Here is a 20,994-nt window from a genome sequence, read left to right on the forward strand (position 1 = left end):
ATGTTCATATAACTCAGTCATTGTGTGCCTCATCATGGGCCTCTCAGGTTCTACTAGGGAACAGAAGTGCAAAAGTATTTAACATATAATCAAAATACATTAGAAACTAATTTTCTTATATATTTAAAACAAATCACAAAAGTACAGTGAACATGAAAAATAATTAGGAGATAAATAAATTCTAAAAATAATGTCCTTAAGTACTAATGCTGCCACCAAAGTATAACCTTCAACAAACTCCTTTGTAATGACTTTATATTTCACTCTACCATTTTCAATTTTCATCAAATGTAAGCAAGCTAAAGAATTTAGGGTTTTTAGCTTATAATTTTCTTAAATGTTATATTTTAATATGTAGTAAATTGAAATGCATGATTTTACATTCAACTTTGAAATTAATTTTACCTTTTCAGATTTCTCCAAATTACTTTGCTCTTTTATTTAGGGTACTATTTTCAAATATCATGGATGAGATTTTTGATGACAATTTTTTAAAACTTTACTTGTCCTTATTTTTTAAATATATTGAATAAAACATTATTATATCTAAGTAATTATGTTTTATATTTTTATCATAAAAATTTAAAAGGAACACATTTAACAGCTAAAATAAAAGCTGAAATTCTGCTACTTTGTCATTTTGAAAAATGGAATCATGATATCTTTCTTTTTAAAATAATTTAATAAAATATTACTTATTCTTTGACCTGTTAAGATGGAGTAGAAGAAAAATTAAAATCCTCACCTTTTTGTGTCTATCTGAATGTATGAAAAAAGTTATTCATAGAATGAATTTTAGTTACAATTAAATTGGAATTTATTTTGACATAATAAAATGAATTTCATATATTTTCAAACATATTAATCTCCAGCTTTTTCACTATTCTAAAAATTCCAATAAGTTTTTTTGCATGTGTTTAATGGCCACTAAAATAAAATTTCAACTGTTCTTCCCCACATATGTATCTAATTTATTTTCAGGTGGTCAGTCATACAAAACACTCCATAAATTTTGCATTGCATATATAAACACTCATTTGTTTTCTCTTCAAGGAAGTGAAAAAATTATTAAATCAAATTAGTAGAAATTATCCTACTTGATTTTTAATCATTAATTTAGGTTTACTAACTAATTGTTCAGTTTTATTTTCTTTGGATTCAAAGAATACTGAATTATTCGCTTTTTACTTATTGAAAAGGGATCTCTCTTTCCTGTAGTAACTTAACTTTGAATAGTTAAATAAATTTATATGAGTGACTGCATTAGATTGAATCTGCAGGCGTTATTTAGTCTAATTCCCTGGAGACCTACTTAACATTGGTGTTTCTGTACCTGTTTTACAAGACTCTCCACACTAATTCAAGATTTAAAATGGATTACAACATCTCTGATTCAACTGCTTTACTTTAGGCTTTACATTAAAGGCTTAGGATAAAGGTTTAAAACTGATTTAAGAAGACATCTAAACAAATAAAAACATAAATCCACCTTGAATATTGCCACTTTAACAAAGAGCATTGTAAAATTTAAATAATTACATATATATTTAAAGGAAGTAAATCTCAAGTTATTTAAATTATTATAGCTTGTGAGAGTTTTGTAAAATCACTTTCTTTTCTAATCTATTTAGATGATCATTTTCTTCTTTTCATTTCACTAAATTAAACATAGCTTATTGTATTTATTCTTTTCAGGAATAAACAATCTTGGTTCTCTTTTGCTATTTATACAGTTAGCTTTGAGGACTACAATGTCGAAATAGTGGTGGTTTCTTCTTTTTCTTGCCAAAACAGAATGTGAGGACTTAAAGACCATGTTGGCACACTAATAAAGACTTCACATAAAGAGGAATGAGATGTCAAAGCCAGAATCATAAACAAGACTTTTTTTGTTGCATAAACCCCCAGGAACCTCTGATGTCCTTTCATTATCTTACTTACAAAATATTTAAATGTATTGTAAGTTTATCTGCTTTGCTTTTCTTATTTGTCTTTTGGTTTAGGTGCCAACAACCTTAAATTTGTCAAGTTTTATGGATAATCAGACATTAGGTAAGAATGATAGTGAAGGAACACCAAGATTAATAGTATGAGTATTTAATACATGTCTGGCAACATTATAAATACTTCATAATAATTTAATTATACTGACCCTTACAGGTATGTAGATATGATAATTACCCCCATTCTGAATAGGAAACTGAGGCACAGACAAGTTAAGTAACTTTTATTACTTATTAGGCAAACTCAATAATTGGAATAAAAACTAAGTAGCTACTCTCCAGACTCCAAGTCTTTATCCTAGAGGCCTTAACAGTGGATGAGGTTCTGTCACTATGCAGTTTCATGGCTTTTGAAAAGTTACAAATGCATTCTCTGTTTGTGTAAACTAGGAATTTTAATATGTCTTAATAGAGAAAGGTTTAAACAACCCATTTCTTGCCCTGGCCCAAAGCAAGGAGACTTGTTTATATGGAAAAGGAATGTTGATATGTTCTGCTGATTGTCAGCTGTCCCCTCATTCTTACAGTGTGCCATCACTTTATAAGTTATTTTTTGAAAACTCACAGAAATTTTCTTCTTACATAGTTCCATATTTAGTAGACATTTGTCTGGCTCTAAACTAAGAGTGCTGGATTCTTGTAAGACAAAGAACCTGTAGCTAAGTATTCTGTCTTCCTGATATAGCTTTCTCACCTACAGCAGCATGCTTGAAAATCTGTTTTCTGATTAGCTTTATATAATTTAACATGCATTATTCAAAACAGAACAAAATAGCTTTATATAAATCATGCATAAAAATTATAACAGAGTTTTAGATCTTTTTTTTTCCTTTGAGAATAAAAGTGAAAATAATGTTTCACAGTCTTACCTACTAAAAAAAGTAATCTAATTCTTTAGATTTTTAAAAATGAATAAGGAAGCACTGAGAATGTATGTTTACATGAAAAGATAATCATACAGTGCAAAATGAACTGTGTTCAAATGTCATACTCCCAAGGGATCTTTAACACTGTGTCACCATTTATTATTTGCTTTGTTTCTTTTTCTTTTTATTTTTTTAGAGAATGAATTATGGATAAGGATAAGCAGCATAGAGATGTAAAAAAAACCAGCAGGCATAACTTTGATGACAACTACTTTGGCATATGTAGCTACCTTCCAATGTTTTTCTAGGCAGATTTCAGATAGAAGTGAAAAATAACATATCAAGTAAAAAAAAAAAAAAGATGAAAAAGTAAAAAGAAATCCACATAATTATCTCAAGCCAAAACATCTGTGTATGTCCTGTGGCATCTTGCTTGAATTTAATATATAAGAACTTTTTTTTCTTTAAATAAAAAGTTATTCCCCTCTACTATGTAAATAACATCCAGTAGAGGAAATGACATAGAGTTCATTTGGCAGTAGGGATCAGGCACCTTACTCATTCTGAAATTCAGGCATAAATCAGTGTTCAATTAGCCTTAGAGTAGATCCTACATGAATATTGAAGGAAATTCCTGTGCAGATATTTTTACCATGATAGAATTAAATATATATGTATAAATTATTAATTAAATATGTTGCTAAAGTAAAATCTAATACAAATACAAGAATAATTAAGACAATTAAAAATAGATTAAAGCATCTATAATATGCAAGCAGGGTTTAAGGTTAGAGAGGTGATAGGGCCTAAAGCTTCTTATCACCTCACACTTAAAAAATACAAAATACAAAACATCATAAAGATGAGTAAGCAAAATGAGTAAGTTACTTGTGTGCTTGTGTGTGTAATGGATGGGGAGCAAGTGGTGGGAGTGGTTAAACTTAGTGGAAGTAATTGGGACATTTCTGTGGACAGAAAGCATTGTGCTGAACCTTCACATTTATGTAGAATTTCTAAGTACAGATATGATATTTGTCAAAAAATGCATGGTGAAAGCACAGTTCGTATTAATAGATACCTTGTTTTCCTCTTCAGTCACATTTGTTTTGCATTTGTCTTTCAATAGCCGTCTGCCTCTGGCTTTCATGGTAATTAAGATTTTAACGTTCATATGGCAAATTTAAAGATTAAGGAAAGTTAAAGAACTAAGTTGCATCCAAACAATTTTCTCCATGAAGTAAATGACTGATAATACCTAACCGAGGAAAACATGACAATATCCTATAGCAATTGGCTTTATTATTTGCCATCTTTATTCAGCAAAGGAATTCCCGCCTTCAGAACCAACCAAAAAATCATGATAATTATTTAGCATTTTCTTTAATTGTATTGGCCTTTTCATGAATAAGCTTAATGTGCTTTTACTAATGGAAAACACAAAGCAATATTTTTTTAAAAAGTTTCTTTTTTTAATCTCAGTTGTGACATCATTTTATATTAGAGAAAACATTATTTCCCAGAGATAAAGTCATTTACAGATCCCTTTGTGACTACTTTGAGAATATTTGAGCAGTTGAGTTCCATGGAGCTAAGAAACAGGAGAATTATATGGTACCACACAATTCATGATAACCTAGCAACTATATATACTAACATCTTATGTCACATACAAAAAGTTTTGTCAGGCAATTGAAATCACATTATTCCAACATTAATGTTTAAATAATAAAATTTATTTAACATTATTGATGTGCCATCAATTCTGAAAAATTAGTCCCATACAAATGGATAGGTTGGAAGTATTTACATTATACAGATTACATTCTTTAAGTTGTGTTTGGGAATCGAGTTTAAAATAAACATACCGGTCCTTGCCTGCGAGAGTGGCCACTGCGTTGGTGCTCTGGGGCCTGGACCCTGGCTAGCCAGAAAATAAACCTCCTCTTGTGTGATTGCATCCTCGATGTCTCTGCTTTTCTGTCCGGTGGGGCTGTGGAAGGTCGGTCCCTAACATTTGGGGGCTCGTCCGGGATTTGCCTTCCCCACAGACTACCGGATAGAATTCAGGGCTGAGGGAGGAGTGTGAAAATCCACCCCCGGACTAGCCGGGTGTGGTGTTGGGCAAGGGACGAGGAATCCCCTTGCAGGACCCCAGATCAGGATGCCAGCACAGGACCTAGGCGGACGCGCTGGTGGGTCGCCGGTAGGAGCCAGGCGGAGACGTCCTCTGGCCCAGTTGGAACTCCAGAGCTGACCTTGTAGCCAAGGGCTCGGTCAGGAGGAGACCAGGGAGTAGGTCCGGACTAGGTTAGGTTGTCTGTTTACCTCACTGTCTACTTGTCTGTTGTCTGCTTTGTTTGTGGCCGGCTTTCTGTGTGTGTGTGAGTGAGTGTGACATCTCTCATTGGCTTGTTGGAGTCTCTGGGTTCTATGGTTTCAGCCCGAGAACCCATCCGGGTTGCATGGGTTTTCGGGCTGGGGCCGTGGAATCAGGGGACCCATGAAAAGATCCGCGGGGGCGACTAGAAACTCCAGGCAAGTATTCTCCTGAATGGGCTGGCAGCACACAGTGGATCTCCTGCCCCCCGTGCCAGGAGTGGCTAGTGCGGGAGGGGCACGGCCGTTACCTCTATAGGGAGTGTGAAAAGCTAGGGATTCAGATCCTTGTCCCCAGTGCCCCAACTGCGGAATATCGGTTTGCACATCTGCCTATTATCAACTAGCCATGGGACAAGCTCTAACAACGCTGTTGTCCATCCTGGTGAGCCATTTTAAGGATGTCAGGGCAAGGGCACACAACCTGTCCTTGGAGGTCAAGAAGGGAAAGTTTGTTACCCTTTGTGAGGCCAAGTGGCCCATGTTTGGAGTGGGGTGGCCCAGGAAGGGCTCGTTTGATGCCTCCTTGATCGAAAAGGTAAAAGGGGTGGTATTTGGCCACCACGGCCACCCTGATCAGATTCCCTATATTGTGGTCTGGCAAGACTTGGTTCTAGACCCACCACCCTGGCTGAAGGCCCTACTACCTGCCCTGAGGGGAAAGGCGGATATTCTGGCAGTTAAAGAAGTCAGAAAGGAGAGGGCATGCAGTCCGCGGTCCGTTGGACCTACTACAAACCCGTGAACCATCGACCAAACTTTTCCCCTTGAATGGCTGCTTTGGGGCTACAATGAGCCTGAAGGTAGGGAGCGTCTCCGGGTCTACCGCCAGACTCTAATGGCCGGTCTCTGTATGGTGGCGTGAAAGCCGACCAATTTAGCCAAGGTAAGAGCTGTTCGTCAGGGGCCGGAGGAGAGCCCGGCAGCATACTTAGAGAGAATCATAGAGGCCTTCCGGCAGTACACCCCCATAGATCCCACAATGGAGGAGAATAAGCCGCTGTTATGATGGCGTTTGTCAATCAGGTGGCCCCTGACATTAGGCGCAAGGTGCAGAGAATAGATAGATTGGGCGAGAAGACTCTGCAGGACCTGTTAGAAGTGGAGGAGAAGGTCTATAACAATAGAGAGATGCCAGAAGAGAGGTTAGAGAGGATCAGGATAGGAGATAGGAAATTCCAAGCTGGGGAAGCACAGAAAGCAAACAGAGAGATGGCTAAAATCCTGCTAGCTGCCACAAGAGGGGGGCAGATAGGGTCAGAAGATAGGGAAAGGCCCCGCCGGGAGAGGCTAGCAAGGATCAATGTGCCAATTGCAAGGAGCATGGACATTGGGCCCGAGAGTGCCCCAAAAGAAAGGGGGGCGAAGACTTGGAGGTCCTGAAAAAGTCATGGTTGCAGGACAGGTGACAGACGAATAGGGAAGACAGGGTTCGGTCCCCCTCCCCGAACCTAGGGTAACTTTGCAAGTGGAGGGGAACCCAGTCAGCTTCCTCATAGATACAGGAGCAGAACATTCGGTACTAACGGAAGACACAGGAAAATTGTCCAGTAAGACCAGTTGGGTGCAGGGGGCAACAGGAGCCAAACTATATCGGTGGACCACACGGCAGAGATTGGATTTGGGTTCAGGACAAGTGAGTCACGCCTTTATGGTCATCCCTGAGTGCCCCACACCACTACTGGGAAGAGACATCCTTACCAAACTTAAGGCTCAAATTCATTTTGAAGAAGAGGGAGTAATAATAACTGATAATAAATGCAATCTCATCAACAGCCCCCGGGTCACTCAGATCCTGACCCTGACACAGGCAGATGAATATAGACTGTACTAGCCCACAAAAAGCGGAGAGGAAGGCATGGAGCAATGGCTCTGTGAATTTCCCATGGCATTGGCCGAGACAGGGGGCACAGGATGGGCAAAACACCGGCCGCCTCTTTACATTGAGTTAAAACCCAGAGCTGAGCCAGCCCGAGTCAGACAGTACCCCATGTCCCAGGAAGCCAGAGTGGGAATTATGCCCTAATTCGGAGATTCCTGGACAGTGGGATTCTCCAGAAATGCCAGTTGGCCTGGAATACCCCCCGTTGCGGGTGAAGAAACCATGGGGGTAAGGACTATAGGCCTGTGCAAGACCTCAGGGAAGTCAATGCAAGGGCCCTGGATATCCACCCTACAGTCCCTAACCCCTATACTCTGTTGAGTTCTCTCTCTCCCACGCTGTCTTGGTATACCGTCCTAGACCTAAAGGATGCCTTCTTTAGCCTGGCGGTGGTGACACGCAGCCAGGAGATTTTTGCCTTTGAGTGGCGGGAGGACGAGAGAGGAATTCATGGGCAGCTGACATAGACGAGACTGCCCCAGGGGTTTAAAAACTCGCCTACCCTGTTCAATGAAGCCCTCCATGATGACCTTGGTGAGTACCGAACTAATCACTCAGAGGTGACTCTGCTACAGTACGTGGATGACTTGCTGTTAGCTGCACCTAACCCCCGGGCCTGCCTAGAGGGCACCAAAAACTTACTCAAAGTATTAGGCGAGTTGTGGTACCAAGCCAGTGCAAAGAAGGCTCAAATTTGCAAGGATGAAGTCGCCTATTTGGGATATAAAATAAAAGGTGGCCGAAGGTGGCTAACTGAGGCAATGAAGCAGACTGTGTTAAAGATACGCACTTCAGCCTCGAGCCAAGAACTGAGGGAATCCTGGGGTCCGTGGGTTACTGGCACCTCTGGATTCCAGGGTTTGCAGAAAAGGCTCCACTTCTGTATGAAGGGTGTAGGGCAGGGCGAGCATGGGAGTGGACTGTGCAAATGGAAGATGCTTTTCAGGCCCTGAGGGCAGCCATGCTGGAAGCCCCGGCCCTAGCACTCCCTGATCCTACAAAAGAGTTTCACCTGTTCATAGACGAGAAGAGGGGAATAGCCAAGGGGGTACTCACGCAGGCCCTGGGACCCTGGAAGAGACTGGTGGCGTACTTGTCAAAAAAACTAGATCCAGTGGCGGCAGGGTGGCCAGCGTGCTTGCGAATCATCATAGCCACGGCCCTGTTGGTCAAAGACGCCGATAAGCTCACCCTAGGGCAGCGGCTGCAGATCACCACCCCGCACGCCATAGAGAGGGTTCTGAAGCAGCCACCAGGACGGTGGATCACAAATGCGAGGCTGACTCATTACCAAGGACTTTTGCTGGACGCACCCCGCATCGAGTTCCAGACCCCTGCCGCCTTGAATCCAGCTACGCTTCTGCCAACCCCCGATGCAGCCGCACCTGAACATGATTGCCTTGAGATCCTAGCCGAGACCCAGATGACCCGTAGATGCTTGAAGGATTCCTGGGTCATGGACGGAAGCAGTTTCGTCCGGGATGGATGCAGTGTAGATGAGGTCTGGGCCTCAGAGCAGCTACGTGTAAGCAAAAGTGAAGATGGCTGGTTGCGGGATGAAAGGCATCGCCTAATAGTGCCAGAACTCTTAAGACGCCACCTGTTAGAACACCTGCATCAGACCACACATCTAGGGAAGAGAAAGATGCTGCAACTGCTGGACACTGCTCAACTAAGGTTCAAGTCACAAGGACGGGTTCCAGATGACATCGTCAAAAGTTACCGAGCCTGTCAGGTCATGCAGCCGGGGAGGACCAGAGGGACCCACGCAGGTACAAGGGAAAGGGGGAGGCAGCCAGGACTATTTTGGGAAGTGAATTTCACAGAGGTCAAGCCTGGAAAATACGGGTACCGATATTTACTGGTCATGGTAGATACGTTTTCCAGATGGGTAGAAGCCTTCCCTACGAAAGGAAAAACAGCTTTGACAGTAGCTAAGAAAATATTAGAAGAAATAGTCCCCAGGTATGGACTGCCGGAAGGGATAGGATCAGATAACGGACCTGCGTTTGTCAAGTTAGTCAAGGGCTGGCCCAGGCTATGGGGATAGATTGGAAATTACATTGTTCATATAATCCCCAGAGCTCTGGGCAGGTAGAGCGAATGAATAGAACAATAAAGGAGACCCTGACTAAATTGGCCCTGGAGACTGGCGGAGACTGGGTGACCCTCCTTCCCTTCGCCCTGTTCCGAGCCCGGAACACCCCTTATCACTTGGGTTTAGCCCCTTTTGAAATCATGTATGGCACACCCCCTCCAGTAGTTCCTAGGATGAGCCCTGAGGCTCTTCCGGGATATCCCAAAGAAGTGTTACAAGCGGTGCAGGCTCTGCAACGTGTCCACAGTCAAGTATGGCCGGCCCTCCGTGCTATCTACCGGCCTGAGGAGGAGGGTGCCGGACACCTGTTTCACCCACACCAGCCAGGGGACTGGGTGTGGGTGAAACGGCATACCAGCAGAACCCTCGAGCCGAGGTGGAAGGGCCCCTATCAAATTATTCTTGTTACCCCCACTGCTCTTAAGGTCGATAGAATAGTAGCGACCTGGATACACCACTCCCACGTGAGATCTGCTAATAAAAAAGACCAGGAGTGGTGCCAGGACCAGTGGAAAGCAACTGCAGACCCGAAGAATCCTCTGAAGACTAGACTGACCCGCATGGCGGCGACAGCCCAGGACTGCTGACCCAGACTTGGACTGGGGTTGTGGCATCTAAAGACTGAACTGGGTGACAACATGGACGGGTCGCAGTGGGGGTTGGTTGTTGTGTTTTGGGGATGTTGTGTTTTTGGTCTAATGTTTTTGGGATGGAGACCTACAGCTGTACTCACCGCCCCGAACCCCCACCAACCCCATAACCTTACATGGGTCTAAAGATTACTGTATAATGGTGTTAGTGTTCCCAAAAATAATATACCACACTGAGGAGACAATGTATGAGGGCATAGTAGGGTGAAGAGTCACCAACCTAATTTTTTGAAAGAAAAAAAGAGCCCTTCACAGCCATAACCCTGGCTACTCTTTTTGGCTTAGGGGCAATAAGAGCAGGAACTAGTATCTCTTCTCTGGCAATGCAGCAAAGAGGGTTTAATATTCTGAGGGCAGCTGTTGATGAAGATATTGCAAGGATAGAAGATTCAATCTCACACCTAAAAAAGTCACTAACCTCCCTATCTGAGGTAGTGCTCCAGAACTGGAGGGGGTTAGATCTAGTGTTCCTCCAGCAAGGAGGACTATGTGCTGCCCTCAAAGAAGAATGTTGTTTTATGCAGACCATACGGGAGTTGTTAGAGAATCTATAGCTAAGGTCAGGGAAGGGCTTGCCCACCGCAAACGGGAATATGAACAGCAAGCAGGTTGGTTTGAGTCTTGGTTTAACAGTTCCCCCTGGTTAACAACGCTACTATCCACCCTACTAGGCCCACTCATTATGCTAATCTTAGTCCTTACTTTTGCGCCATGTGTAATTAATAGACTAGTAGCTTTTGTGAAAGAACGGATAAACACTGTCCAACTACTAGTATTGCAACAACAATATCAGCAGCTACGGTCAAGTGCTATAGAACTAGAGCACCTAAGAGACCTTGGGGATGAGCAGGAGTGCTCGTCTGCTACCTAGAGAAAGGGGGGAATGTAGGGCAGAGGAATTTGTAGGACAGAGGAAGGGGAGAGGAATTTTTCCAATTGTCGGGAATTTACTTGGGTGGGGCAATGAGCTAACCGCAAACTTTTGCTTCTGGTCATTGCTTGCTTGCTACACCACTGTATGGGGAATTATGGGATGAGGTCATTGAAGCACAGGTGACTAGCCCATCAGGCAATAGAGGGCAACCAACCAGCCAATTATTTCAAAAGGCAATAGTGGGCAACCAATCATTTTGAAGGTCAACGCATGATCCATGCGTAGTCAGCTTGTGCGCAGCTTGTGCACCATGGGGATAAAAGGCATGCCATTGTTCCAGTCGGGGTCCTTGTCTGCGAGAGTGGCCACTGCGTTGGTGCTCTGGGGCTTGGACCCTGGCTAGCCAGAAAATAAACCTCCTCTTGTGTGATTGCAAAAAATAAAATAAAATAAAATAAAATAAAAAATAATAAACATACCATTTGTTGATTGTTTAGCATTTTTAAAACTTTATTATAGAGCAAAAGTTTAAAAACATATAATCAAGCTTGCAAATTCCATTGTGCTTGGTAATAAATATAATATTTTCCTTTACAAAGTTTATTACTTATTACTTAAATAGCTATATGTGAAAAGATAATACAAACATCAATCAGGATTATCTTAAAGCACACTAACAATAAATGGTCAGGAATTATTAAATGAGTTAGATCATTTTGAGTCAAAAGGCTTTAATACAATTTCAGCTTGGCCTTGATAGAAATTTAGTATAATAGTTCTAAAATGAAAATATTTTCTCTAGATATATTTGTTCTATATGTTTTACCCTATATAGCTAATATGTGGAAAAAATATTTTATTCTATCATCCTTCCTTTTTTGGTATGGTACAAACAGTGATAGAATGTAATGATAGCTAGAAACAAAACTCAAAAAAGAAAATAAGGCAGAATCCTGTGACTTTATTAGCAAAATAACATTCAGAGAGGTATAAGTGGACCAATTTAATAGTGTCTGATTGACCCATAAAATGCATTCTAGGTCTATTCTTTACTCCTGGCCAACCAGAATGGACACTGTTGAAAATTAGTAAATGAAAGCCAAGAAACAATTGAGGAAAAAAACAAGAAAGGTTAAACAATAAGGGACTTCAAAATGAAAGAAGAAAGAGGGCAATATTTTAACCTAAAACTCAACCAAGAATCTTAAAGATAGAAGAATTTGCATTATTAAGATATGAGGTGGGCATTTGTCTTCTTTTGAATAGTTTTTGTTCCACATCAGAAAATACTCCTCTCCAATATCTCTAATCATCAGAGAAATGCAAATCAAAACCACAATGGGATATAACTTAATGCCAGTGGGAATGGCTTTTATAAAAAAATTTCAAAACAACAGATTCTGGCAAGGATGCAGAGAGGTAAGAACATTTATATACTGTTAATGGGACTGCAAACTAGTACAACTTCTATGGCAAGTAGTATGGAGATACCTCAAAGAACTAAAAGTAGAATTACCGTTAGATCCAACAATCCCACTACTGGGTATTTACCCAAAGAAAAAAAAGACTTCCTATTAAAAAAAAAAAAAAAAAAAACACTTGCACTCGAATGTTTATAGCACCACAATTCACAGTTACAAAGATGTGGATACAACCCAAGTGCCCATCAGTACATGAGTGGCTTAATGAAATGTGGTATATATATACTACAGAGCACTACTCAGCCATAAAACAAATGGTGATCTAGTGTTTTTTGTAACAATCTTGATGGATCTGGAGACCATTCTTCTTAGTGAAGTATTACAAGAATGGAAGCACAAACACATGTAATCAATACTAAATTGAAACCAATCGATCAATATATATGTGCACATATGGAAGTAAAACTCAGGGGAAATCAAGTAGGTGGGAGGAGAGAGGAAGGAATGGGTAAATTTACACCTATCGGGTACAATGTACACTAATTGGGTGAAGGCCACACTTACAACTTTGACTCAAACTGTACGAAAGAAATTATGTAGCCAAAACGTGTGGACCTCCATAAAATACTGCAATGAAAAGAAAGAAAGAAAGAAAAATTAAAGATACTAGCCAGGGTTTTGTTTTGTTTTGTTTTGTTTTTAATTTTTTCTTCTTTATTTTCAATTATTATAATTGCATGTTTTAATCAGAGAGAGTTGTTTAAGGAATCATATACATTCCAGTCCCATGTTAATTCTGCTTGTGATAAAAGATATGCCTACAAGAACTGTGTGCTCTTACAGGTAAGTTTGTTTCATATTGGAAGTATTAAATATCATGAAATATCTGTAGAAATACGAAGTACATTCAATGAGGAAGCAAGTGTACAATTTCAGGAGAGACATAGTGATGAAATTGGCTATGTTGGACTAGGTGATACTATCACCATATTGTGCTAATTCTACTTCTCAGTCCTGTCACCTACATGGAGCCACATTGTTACCTGTGCCTTTTAGTATCATAGTGGACTTGGAGAGAATTAGAAAGACTTAAAGCCAATTTATAAGTACTTGGTTATCAAATCAAATCCATTGGTTTTAGGAATGGTTTTAATCTGATGACAAAAATGCCACTCAGATTTTTGGTCTGATCAACTGCGTATATCCTGGTACTATTTATGATGAAAAATTGGTAAATAGAATGGTGTATTGGAACAGGTTATTGAATATGAATTTAAGTGGCATCTCTGTTACTGTTTATTCTATTCTTCAAGCAAATTGCACTCATGTGCTGTTGTTCAAATCTCAGTTTTCAAGCTTGAAAGATAAAAAACCTATTAACTACCTTTGGTGGGTACTGTAGATTGGTTCTCTCAATCCCTTTTAGGATAGAGAGACATTGGGAAATAAAACTAACTATAGTAGATTATGTTGAAGCTGAGAGTTAGGATATACCAATCAAATGAATTTACAAGTCTCTGATTTGCAAATGAGTCATGTGGGGCAGAAGGCAGAGAATTGCATAGAGATCATTGTAGAGTACTAATGCATACTTGATGATTGGCAAGATCTTGCAATCAGTGCATTGAAAATTATTATCATATGACATTCATTTATCTGCACTCCAGGTATGCCCACTGATAAAGTTTGTATGTTTTTACCCTCCAAAACTTGTGTTGAAACTTAATCCCCAATGTGGCAGTATTGAGAGGTGGGGCCTTTAAGAGTTAATTGGGCCATGATGGCTCTGCCCTTGTGAATTATTAATCCATTCATGGATTCATGGACTAGTGGAATAATAGATTGTCACAGGAATAGTTCTGGTGGCTTCATAAGACTAGGAAGAGGCACCTGAACTGCTCAGGTCCCTCACCATGTGATGTCCTGCAGGGCCTCACACCTCTGCAGACTTCCCTTCAGCAAGAAGATTCTCGCTAGATGTGGCCTCAATCTTGCAGTTCTCAACCTCCATAACAGTAAGAAATACATTTCTTTTCTTTATAAATTACTCAATTTTAAGTATTCTATCATAAGCAACAGAAAGCAGACTAAGATATCCAGTAAGTGGGCTGTGAGGCTAAATTCTTTACAAAGCCACTGAAAATGTCATTGGCAAAGGGAGCAACTGTACCTTAGAGGTGTGTTATTAATGGCTGTCTTCTGTGGGCAGAGGATAAAAGTGAGATGCTTCTTTTGACATACATTCCCTGATTTCCATAGTAATGATGAGATTCTCCTGGTTACAAAGGTGAAAATACAACATTGGACAATTAACTGTAAAAGCAGTGATTATTGAACCACACAGCAAAGAAAATGTGATATAATCTGAGAAATCTGACCAATAGAGATTTTGTTAGTAGCTAGTAGAGCATATCATCCTTAAGGAAATATATTAGCCCATTAATATGGTACTTTATTTACTTAACCAAAACCTCCTCTAAATCTCATGAAGAGAGAGTACTAAATTGAATTATCAGACAAAGCTTTATTGTATTTCACCAAAATCCTATACCTGAAATTTCTCTTAAAAACAGATTCTTTTGAGTGAAGGGAAAACCACACACCAGGTTAAAAAACTCCATACAGACATCTGAAGTACACAATATATCTTTTTCTTAGTCTTCCCCTAAGAGATCTATTTTGATTTACTCAAGCAACTTGCACTGGAAAAAGAAAATTATATAAACTTCTCTAGAGTAATTGAACACTGGCTCTAAACTAATTCTGTTCTCTTGGATCTAGAATGTCATAGTGCTTCACTGATCATAGTGAGGGCTTATGAGGGTCAGGTGATAAATAGTTTATTCTGTTTATGTAACCTCACTATAGTTATTTCCCCAATTCATGAGTTTGTGGTTAGAATATAAATGCTAAGACACTGGCAAAATCCCAATAGCACTTTCCTGATGAATGAGGGGCTATGGGTTGGCAAGCTAATTAGAAGGTTTTGAAGCTCCCCTATATTTACTAAAATAGTAAATAAAAGCAATATTGAATTCCTGGGGGCTTTACAGAACTTAGGGTTATTATCAAAAGCAATAAAGAGGGATAAGAAATGAACTTTGCCAGACCCTTATTTATCTTACATTTTGACCTGTGGAGAAGAAAAATGATTCTTAGAAAATAATAAAATGTCATTCCAACCATAATTAGGTGGTGACCATTCACATTCATTTTCATTCTTATTGCAATAATTTAAAATGGTTTCTAATACCTATTATACAGCTATTGATCTGCTAGATGTTATTTTTTTTTCCTATATCCCAATAATCAGAAGAACTGAAGAGGCATTCTGCTTTTCTCGAGGAACTACAACAATAAATTTTCATTGGTATGCTTTGATCTATGCAAACACTCTGCTTTTTGGCCATAATTTAGTCTGTAGAAGCCTTAAGTACCTCACCACATCATAGGACATGACATGTTTATGCCAGGATGTCCTATTGCTGAAGGTACCTGTTGATCAGGAAGTAGTATTCTAGATGTCAGAATTCAGTAGTGATATTCTATAATAGTACAGGCATCTGATAGTTTCTGGCATCTGTAGTTTTAGGCATGTCAGGATACCTCCTACAGAAAGGACAAGTTGCTTCAATTTACTTTTTCTTATACTGAAAAAGAGGCATAGTGGTTGGCAGACCTCTTTGGGTTCTGGAGAGAACAGGTATCATATTTAATTGCATTGCTCTGACACATTTACTAAGTGGCTCATCAGACTGCCAGTTTTTGAGTTGGACTGAGCGCAAGAAAAGGCTTTCCAGCTGGCTGAGACTTGATCTACTGAAAGACTGTTTCCACCCAGCCCTTATTAGCCGCTGAATGTGATGATGCTTAAAATGCCTGTCTGATCAGGATGATTCATGAAGCCTATCCTAAGCTTGGTAGGGAAGTCAGAGCAGTGGCTGCTTAGATTTTGAAGCTATGTTAGGCTTTGTTTCAAGTGACCAGAAATGATTCTTAGCTTGTCATTGTGCCATGGTAGATATTGAAAACCTGATGATGGAACAAGTGACTATCAGTCCAGAACTTCTTATCATAAACTTGGTGTTAGTTCATTCAAAACTTGTAAAGCCAATCACACCCAGAAGCATCTTTTTTGCAACGGAGTGTGTTATACTCAAGACTCAGCTTGAACAGGTTTTAATGTCCCCGTGTGTTTACTCCTGCCACTTCTCATTGAACCCACATTCATAATCTCATTAGGATTCCCTAGAGAAAAAAATGTGATCCAGAAGTGGAATGCTACAGTTGAAAAGGATAGCTGGGGAGAGTGCAGTGAAAGAAAATGTTGGCAATAAGTAAAACGTCAAGTGTTACACATTGTTTTTCCATTTGGTCTGGAGTTAGGGATTACTGAAATTACAAATATGCGATGATTCATGGGCAGTAGCTCATGGTTTATGCAAATAATGAGGAATTTGCAAAGAACAAGATTGGAGTATTGATTACAAGACAGTTGTAGAAGAGGAATGCCGATGGACCTCACTGGACGGGCTTAGTGAGTGAAAATATTTGTGGCTGATGTGAACATTCCGTAAAGGAGGCTCTCAATAATCGGATGGACAAGGTACCCCATCTTAAGGATATCAATCAGCTTCTTCCCATCCCAGCTCTTGCTGAATGGGTTCATATACAGTGTGGCCATGGTGTCAGGGACAGATTATGCATTGAATCAATAGGAAGGACTTCCTCACATTAAAGTATACCGAATGCCGGCAATGTTAATTGCCCAATCAGCAAATTGCAAATTACTATCAATATGGTGCCATATCTTGGGGGAGTCAGTCAGCCACCTAGTAGGAGAATTACATTGGACATTCCTTTTTCAAGGAGAGTTCATATTTTTTCCTGACTAATAAACATTTGTTTAGAAATAATTATGCCTTTTCTGTCCACCCAGTTGCAATAAACAGAGCTTTAATTGACTTACTAAATACTTTATTCACCATCAGGTTTTCACACACATTTATTATGATCAAGAAATTCATTTCTACCATAAAATAAATTAGGCAACTAACTGACACAAGATTCATTAATTCACCAGAAGCCTCTGCTCTTAGCGAATGAGAGGAAAGACTAGCGAAAAATCAACTAGTCTCAAATATGTGAGGAAAAAAGAAAATCTTGTCAATTTGGGGTTTTGTTCTGTGTGGTATTACTCTCTATTGCCAGAGTCTATGTGTTCTGGTGCTAAGAGATGTAATAAATAGTGGTTCCTCTGAAAATCATATGAATGTTTAAATCTTATAAAATAATAAACAGTTAAATAAAAAAAAATTATGCTTCTCATTCTTTCAACTTTGGTGTCATGTTTTGATAATTTGGTACTAGAGGATGTCATGCTTCTCCAGGGACTTAAGAATGAGATCTCTAAACTGAAAATTAAAACTCCCATCAAGCAATATTATGACACTCAGGCCACCAGATCAGTGACCCAAAGATGGCGTTATTCTGTTAGTTTAGTGCCTGATCCTTTAAATCAAGGTTTAATATGTTTGCTACAACAAAATCAGAATAGGGAGTAGTATTTATCAATTCAGTAGTATCACAGTACATTTCAGTCCTGCCATGTGCATTAGTAGACCAGAAATATCCAAACTGGCAGGAGAACCAAGAGCTTTCAACTTTCAGGAAGAAAAATTTCAGTAACTTCCCCTCCACCTCCAAATACAAAACATGGATATGATGAGATAATAATAAATAGTAAAAGGATGGGTGATGAAAAAGGAATGTTATAAAAATCAACCAAGTCTTAAGAACCCTTTAAACAATGAGGGTATCTGCAGTCATCTATAATTTTTATATTTTGTAACTTATTTAGATAGATCGATATTTCAAGTATAAAATTTTTTTCTCCTTTCTTTTCATCTCTTAAAGATACATGCAGTGACTGAGAAATAATGAGCTTCTCCTTTTGGAGAGAAGATGAATATATATAAATATATATAGAGATACATACATACATACATAGAGGGATAGATTGCAGCATTAACCAAAAGGGAACATTTTATTATAGATTTTTTTTGAGATAGGGTCTTGCTCTGTTACTCCAGATAGAGTGCAGTGGCATCATCATAGCTCACTGCAACCTCAAACTCCTGGGCTCAAGTGATCCTCTTGCCTCAGCCTACTGGTTTAACGGGGATTACAGGCATATAACACCACACCTGGCTAAGTTTTTTCTATTTTTGGTAGAGACAGGGTTTCACTCTTGCTCAGGCTGGTCTCAAACTCCTGATCTCAAGTAACCTCCTGCCTTGGCCTCCCAGAGTGCTAGGATTACAGGTGTGAGCCACCACACCTGGCCTTATTATAGGTTTTTTGTTTAGAAATTTAAGTGTGGGAAAAGGATTTGTTATGTTTTTACGAATTGGGAAGCTTCTTTCATTGAGATGTAGAAATTACATCTCCTTAACTTGAAATTAGGTTTGAGGGACTATTGAGACTAATAGAATACGTCAGAGGTGATGATCTGTGATTTCTGAGGGTATTTCATAAAAAAGCAATGGAGACTCTTCCTTGCACACCAGAACACTCATGGTTTGAACCCTAAGCTGTCACATATGAGGAATCCTAAGCCGCGTGAGCAAGCCACTATAGAGGTCTTAGTTTACAAGAGATGTTTCAAATGCCAGCCATGTGCGTGGACCATCAGAAAAACACATCCTTGCTGAGTTTTCAAACAACTACAGCCCTAGCCAATATCTGACTGCAACTACACAGAGACCCAAATGATAACTATGAGAAAAATAAAATGGCTGTGTGAACCTGCTAATCTTTGGGATAATTTGTTTCTCTACCATGATAACTAGAACAGGATCCTTATGCGTCTCAGGAGGGATGGGGGGGGGTGGGTTGCAGGATACAGGTGATACCCTTTCCAACACCCACTCCAACCTCCTTTAAGCATGTGGAGGCGGGACCCTAGTCACATTTCTTATATTACCTTGCAGCTGGGACAACGCCTGTGATTTTTTTTTTCCATTTTCTGTAATTAGACACACTCATGATGGGCTTATTTAAAAATTAAGTAATACAATCAAAGTTTGCTTCTAGACTAGTGACTATAGTGATAACTTCTTAATATTTTCAGAAGGCTTTCTCATTTTAGTAGGTTTTAGTTTGTCACAGAGAGGTAGTCATTTTGGAGTTTGCAAACGTATTAGCAGCTTCCTGATTCTGTAAATTCCTGATAATGGTTCTGCCCTGGCTCATTTCTATGATCCTGGAATCTGAGCCTAGATTCTCTTTCCCCTCTCAGTAATCTAGTGAGCTATTTCTATCACTTAATAAATCCATTCCTATTTAAACTATCTATTTTGTATTCTGTTGCCCGCAAATAACTACCTTGACTTCTTCTTTGGGTTCTTGGAAAGATAAAATGAAACAATGTGTAAATTGTCTGGAACGTACAAACTCAAGAAATATTAGTTTTCTTCTCTTCCATTACTTTACCACCTTGAAAGATATCAGTGATTTTCCATCAATATCATAGTTTATTTTTGACCAAACATCCATATTCTAAACATTCCCTCTGTAGAAAAAAGTAAAATTTTCATTATGCATTTCATAAAACAAAAAACAAGATTTGTAAGGCATTAATTTTATAAAAGTTCTACTCTTTCAAAAAGTATAATTTATGAGAGTAGAACTTAAGAATAAATACGCCTATTTCCTGTATTTCTAATAATGCTAGTAACTGTAAGATTAGAATCAAAAGAAGTTGCCTTTTCTGTTTAATAAGAATGTCATAACCTCTTTTCATCTTTTATTACTAAGGTTTATCTTTCAATAATCATGTTCAATCCTATGGGTACAGGATAAAAAGATTTGGAGTAGCTAGTGCAGGGAAAAGTTCATTATTGAAGAGAACTGATTGTCAATATTGGAAAAATAATCTAACAATAGATTATCATCTTGCATTTTAATTTAACTTGGCTAAGTAGACAAACAGGTCTAAGGATCTGCAAATACCTTTAATATTTGAGGAGGAAAAAGAATTTGAAAGTACAATCATGTCAGCTTTATGAAGCTGTACACATCCTTTGCCTGTTAAAAATTTAATGATAAAAATCTCTCTTTTATAATAGAAGTTTACTTCTCACTATCCAAAAGACAGACGAGTGTTACTCAATCTCTTATGAGAATCAAATCTGTCTTTCAATATTTTAAATTTTCCCTTTGTTTTATGAGAATCCAGTAAGGAAATATAATGAAATGTTCTTGTAATTCTTCCTTTTCTATTTTTATATAAACTATAAAAACAAATATATTTAAATTATTCATATTAATATTCTCTCTATAGTCTGAAATAATGTTGGTCTCACATTTGCAGCAAGATTGCTGATTGTGCTTTGTTTAATTGTTCACTAGTTTTAATTTTGTAATCACATTTTCATTTTTAATGAGTGATTTTCTTTTTTAATAAGGAAATATTTTATTAAGTATAATCATATTTCTTATATAATGAATCTGCTTATCCCTAAAGAGAAGCAACATTTCCAACTGCTTTCTAAGCTTTCATTTATATAATATATGTAGGATCACATAGGGTACCACTCTATGTAAAAACCTAGCTATATCAGCATGTCAGAACCAAGCAAAATAAGACGGTAGCTGATGTCAGAAGGAAGTCACTACTTGATGAGGAAAGAAGATAATCTGCAAGAGAATTAATATCGTATCTAAATATTTTATGTGAATAAACTACCCCAATGTTCAGTTGTAGAAGCAGAAAATTTTATTCCATTTTACTGCTGTAATACTAATATTTTTCATTTTGTTA

The sequence above is a fragment of the Microcebus murinus genome, chromosome 15 (assembly GCF_040939455.1).
Source record: "Microcebus murinus isolate Inina chromosome 15, M.murinus_Inina_mat1.0, whole genome shotgun sequence".
NCBI classification, from domain to species: Eukaryota; Metazoa; Chordata; class Mammalia; order Primates; family Cheirogaleidae; genus Microcebus; species Microcebus murinus.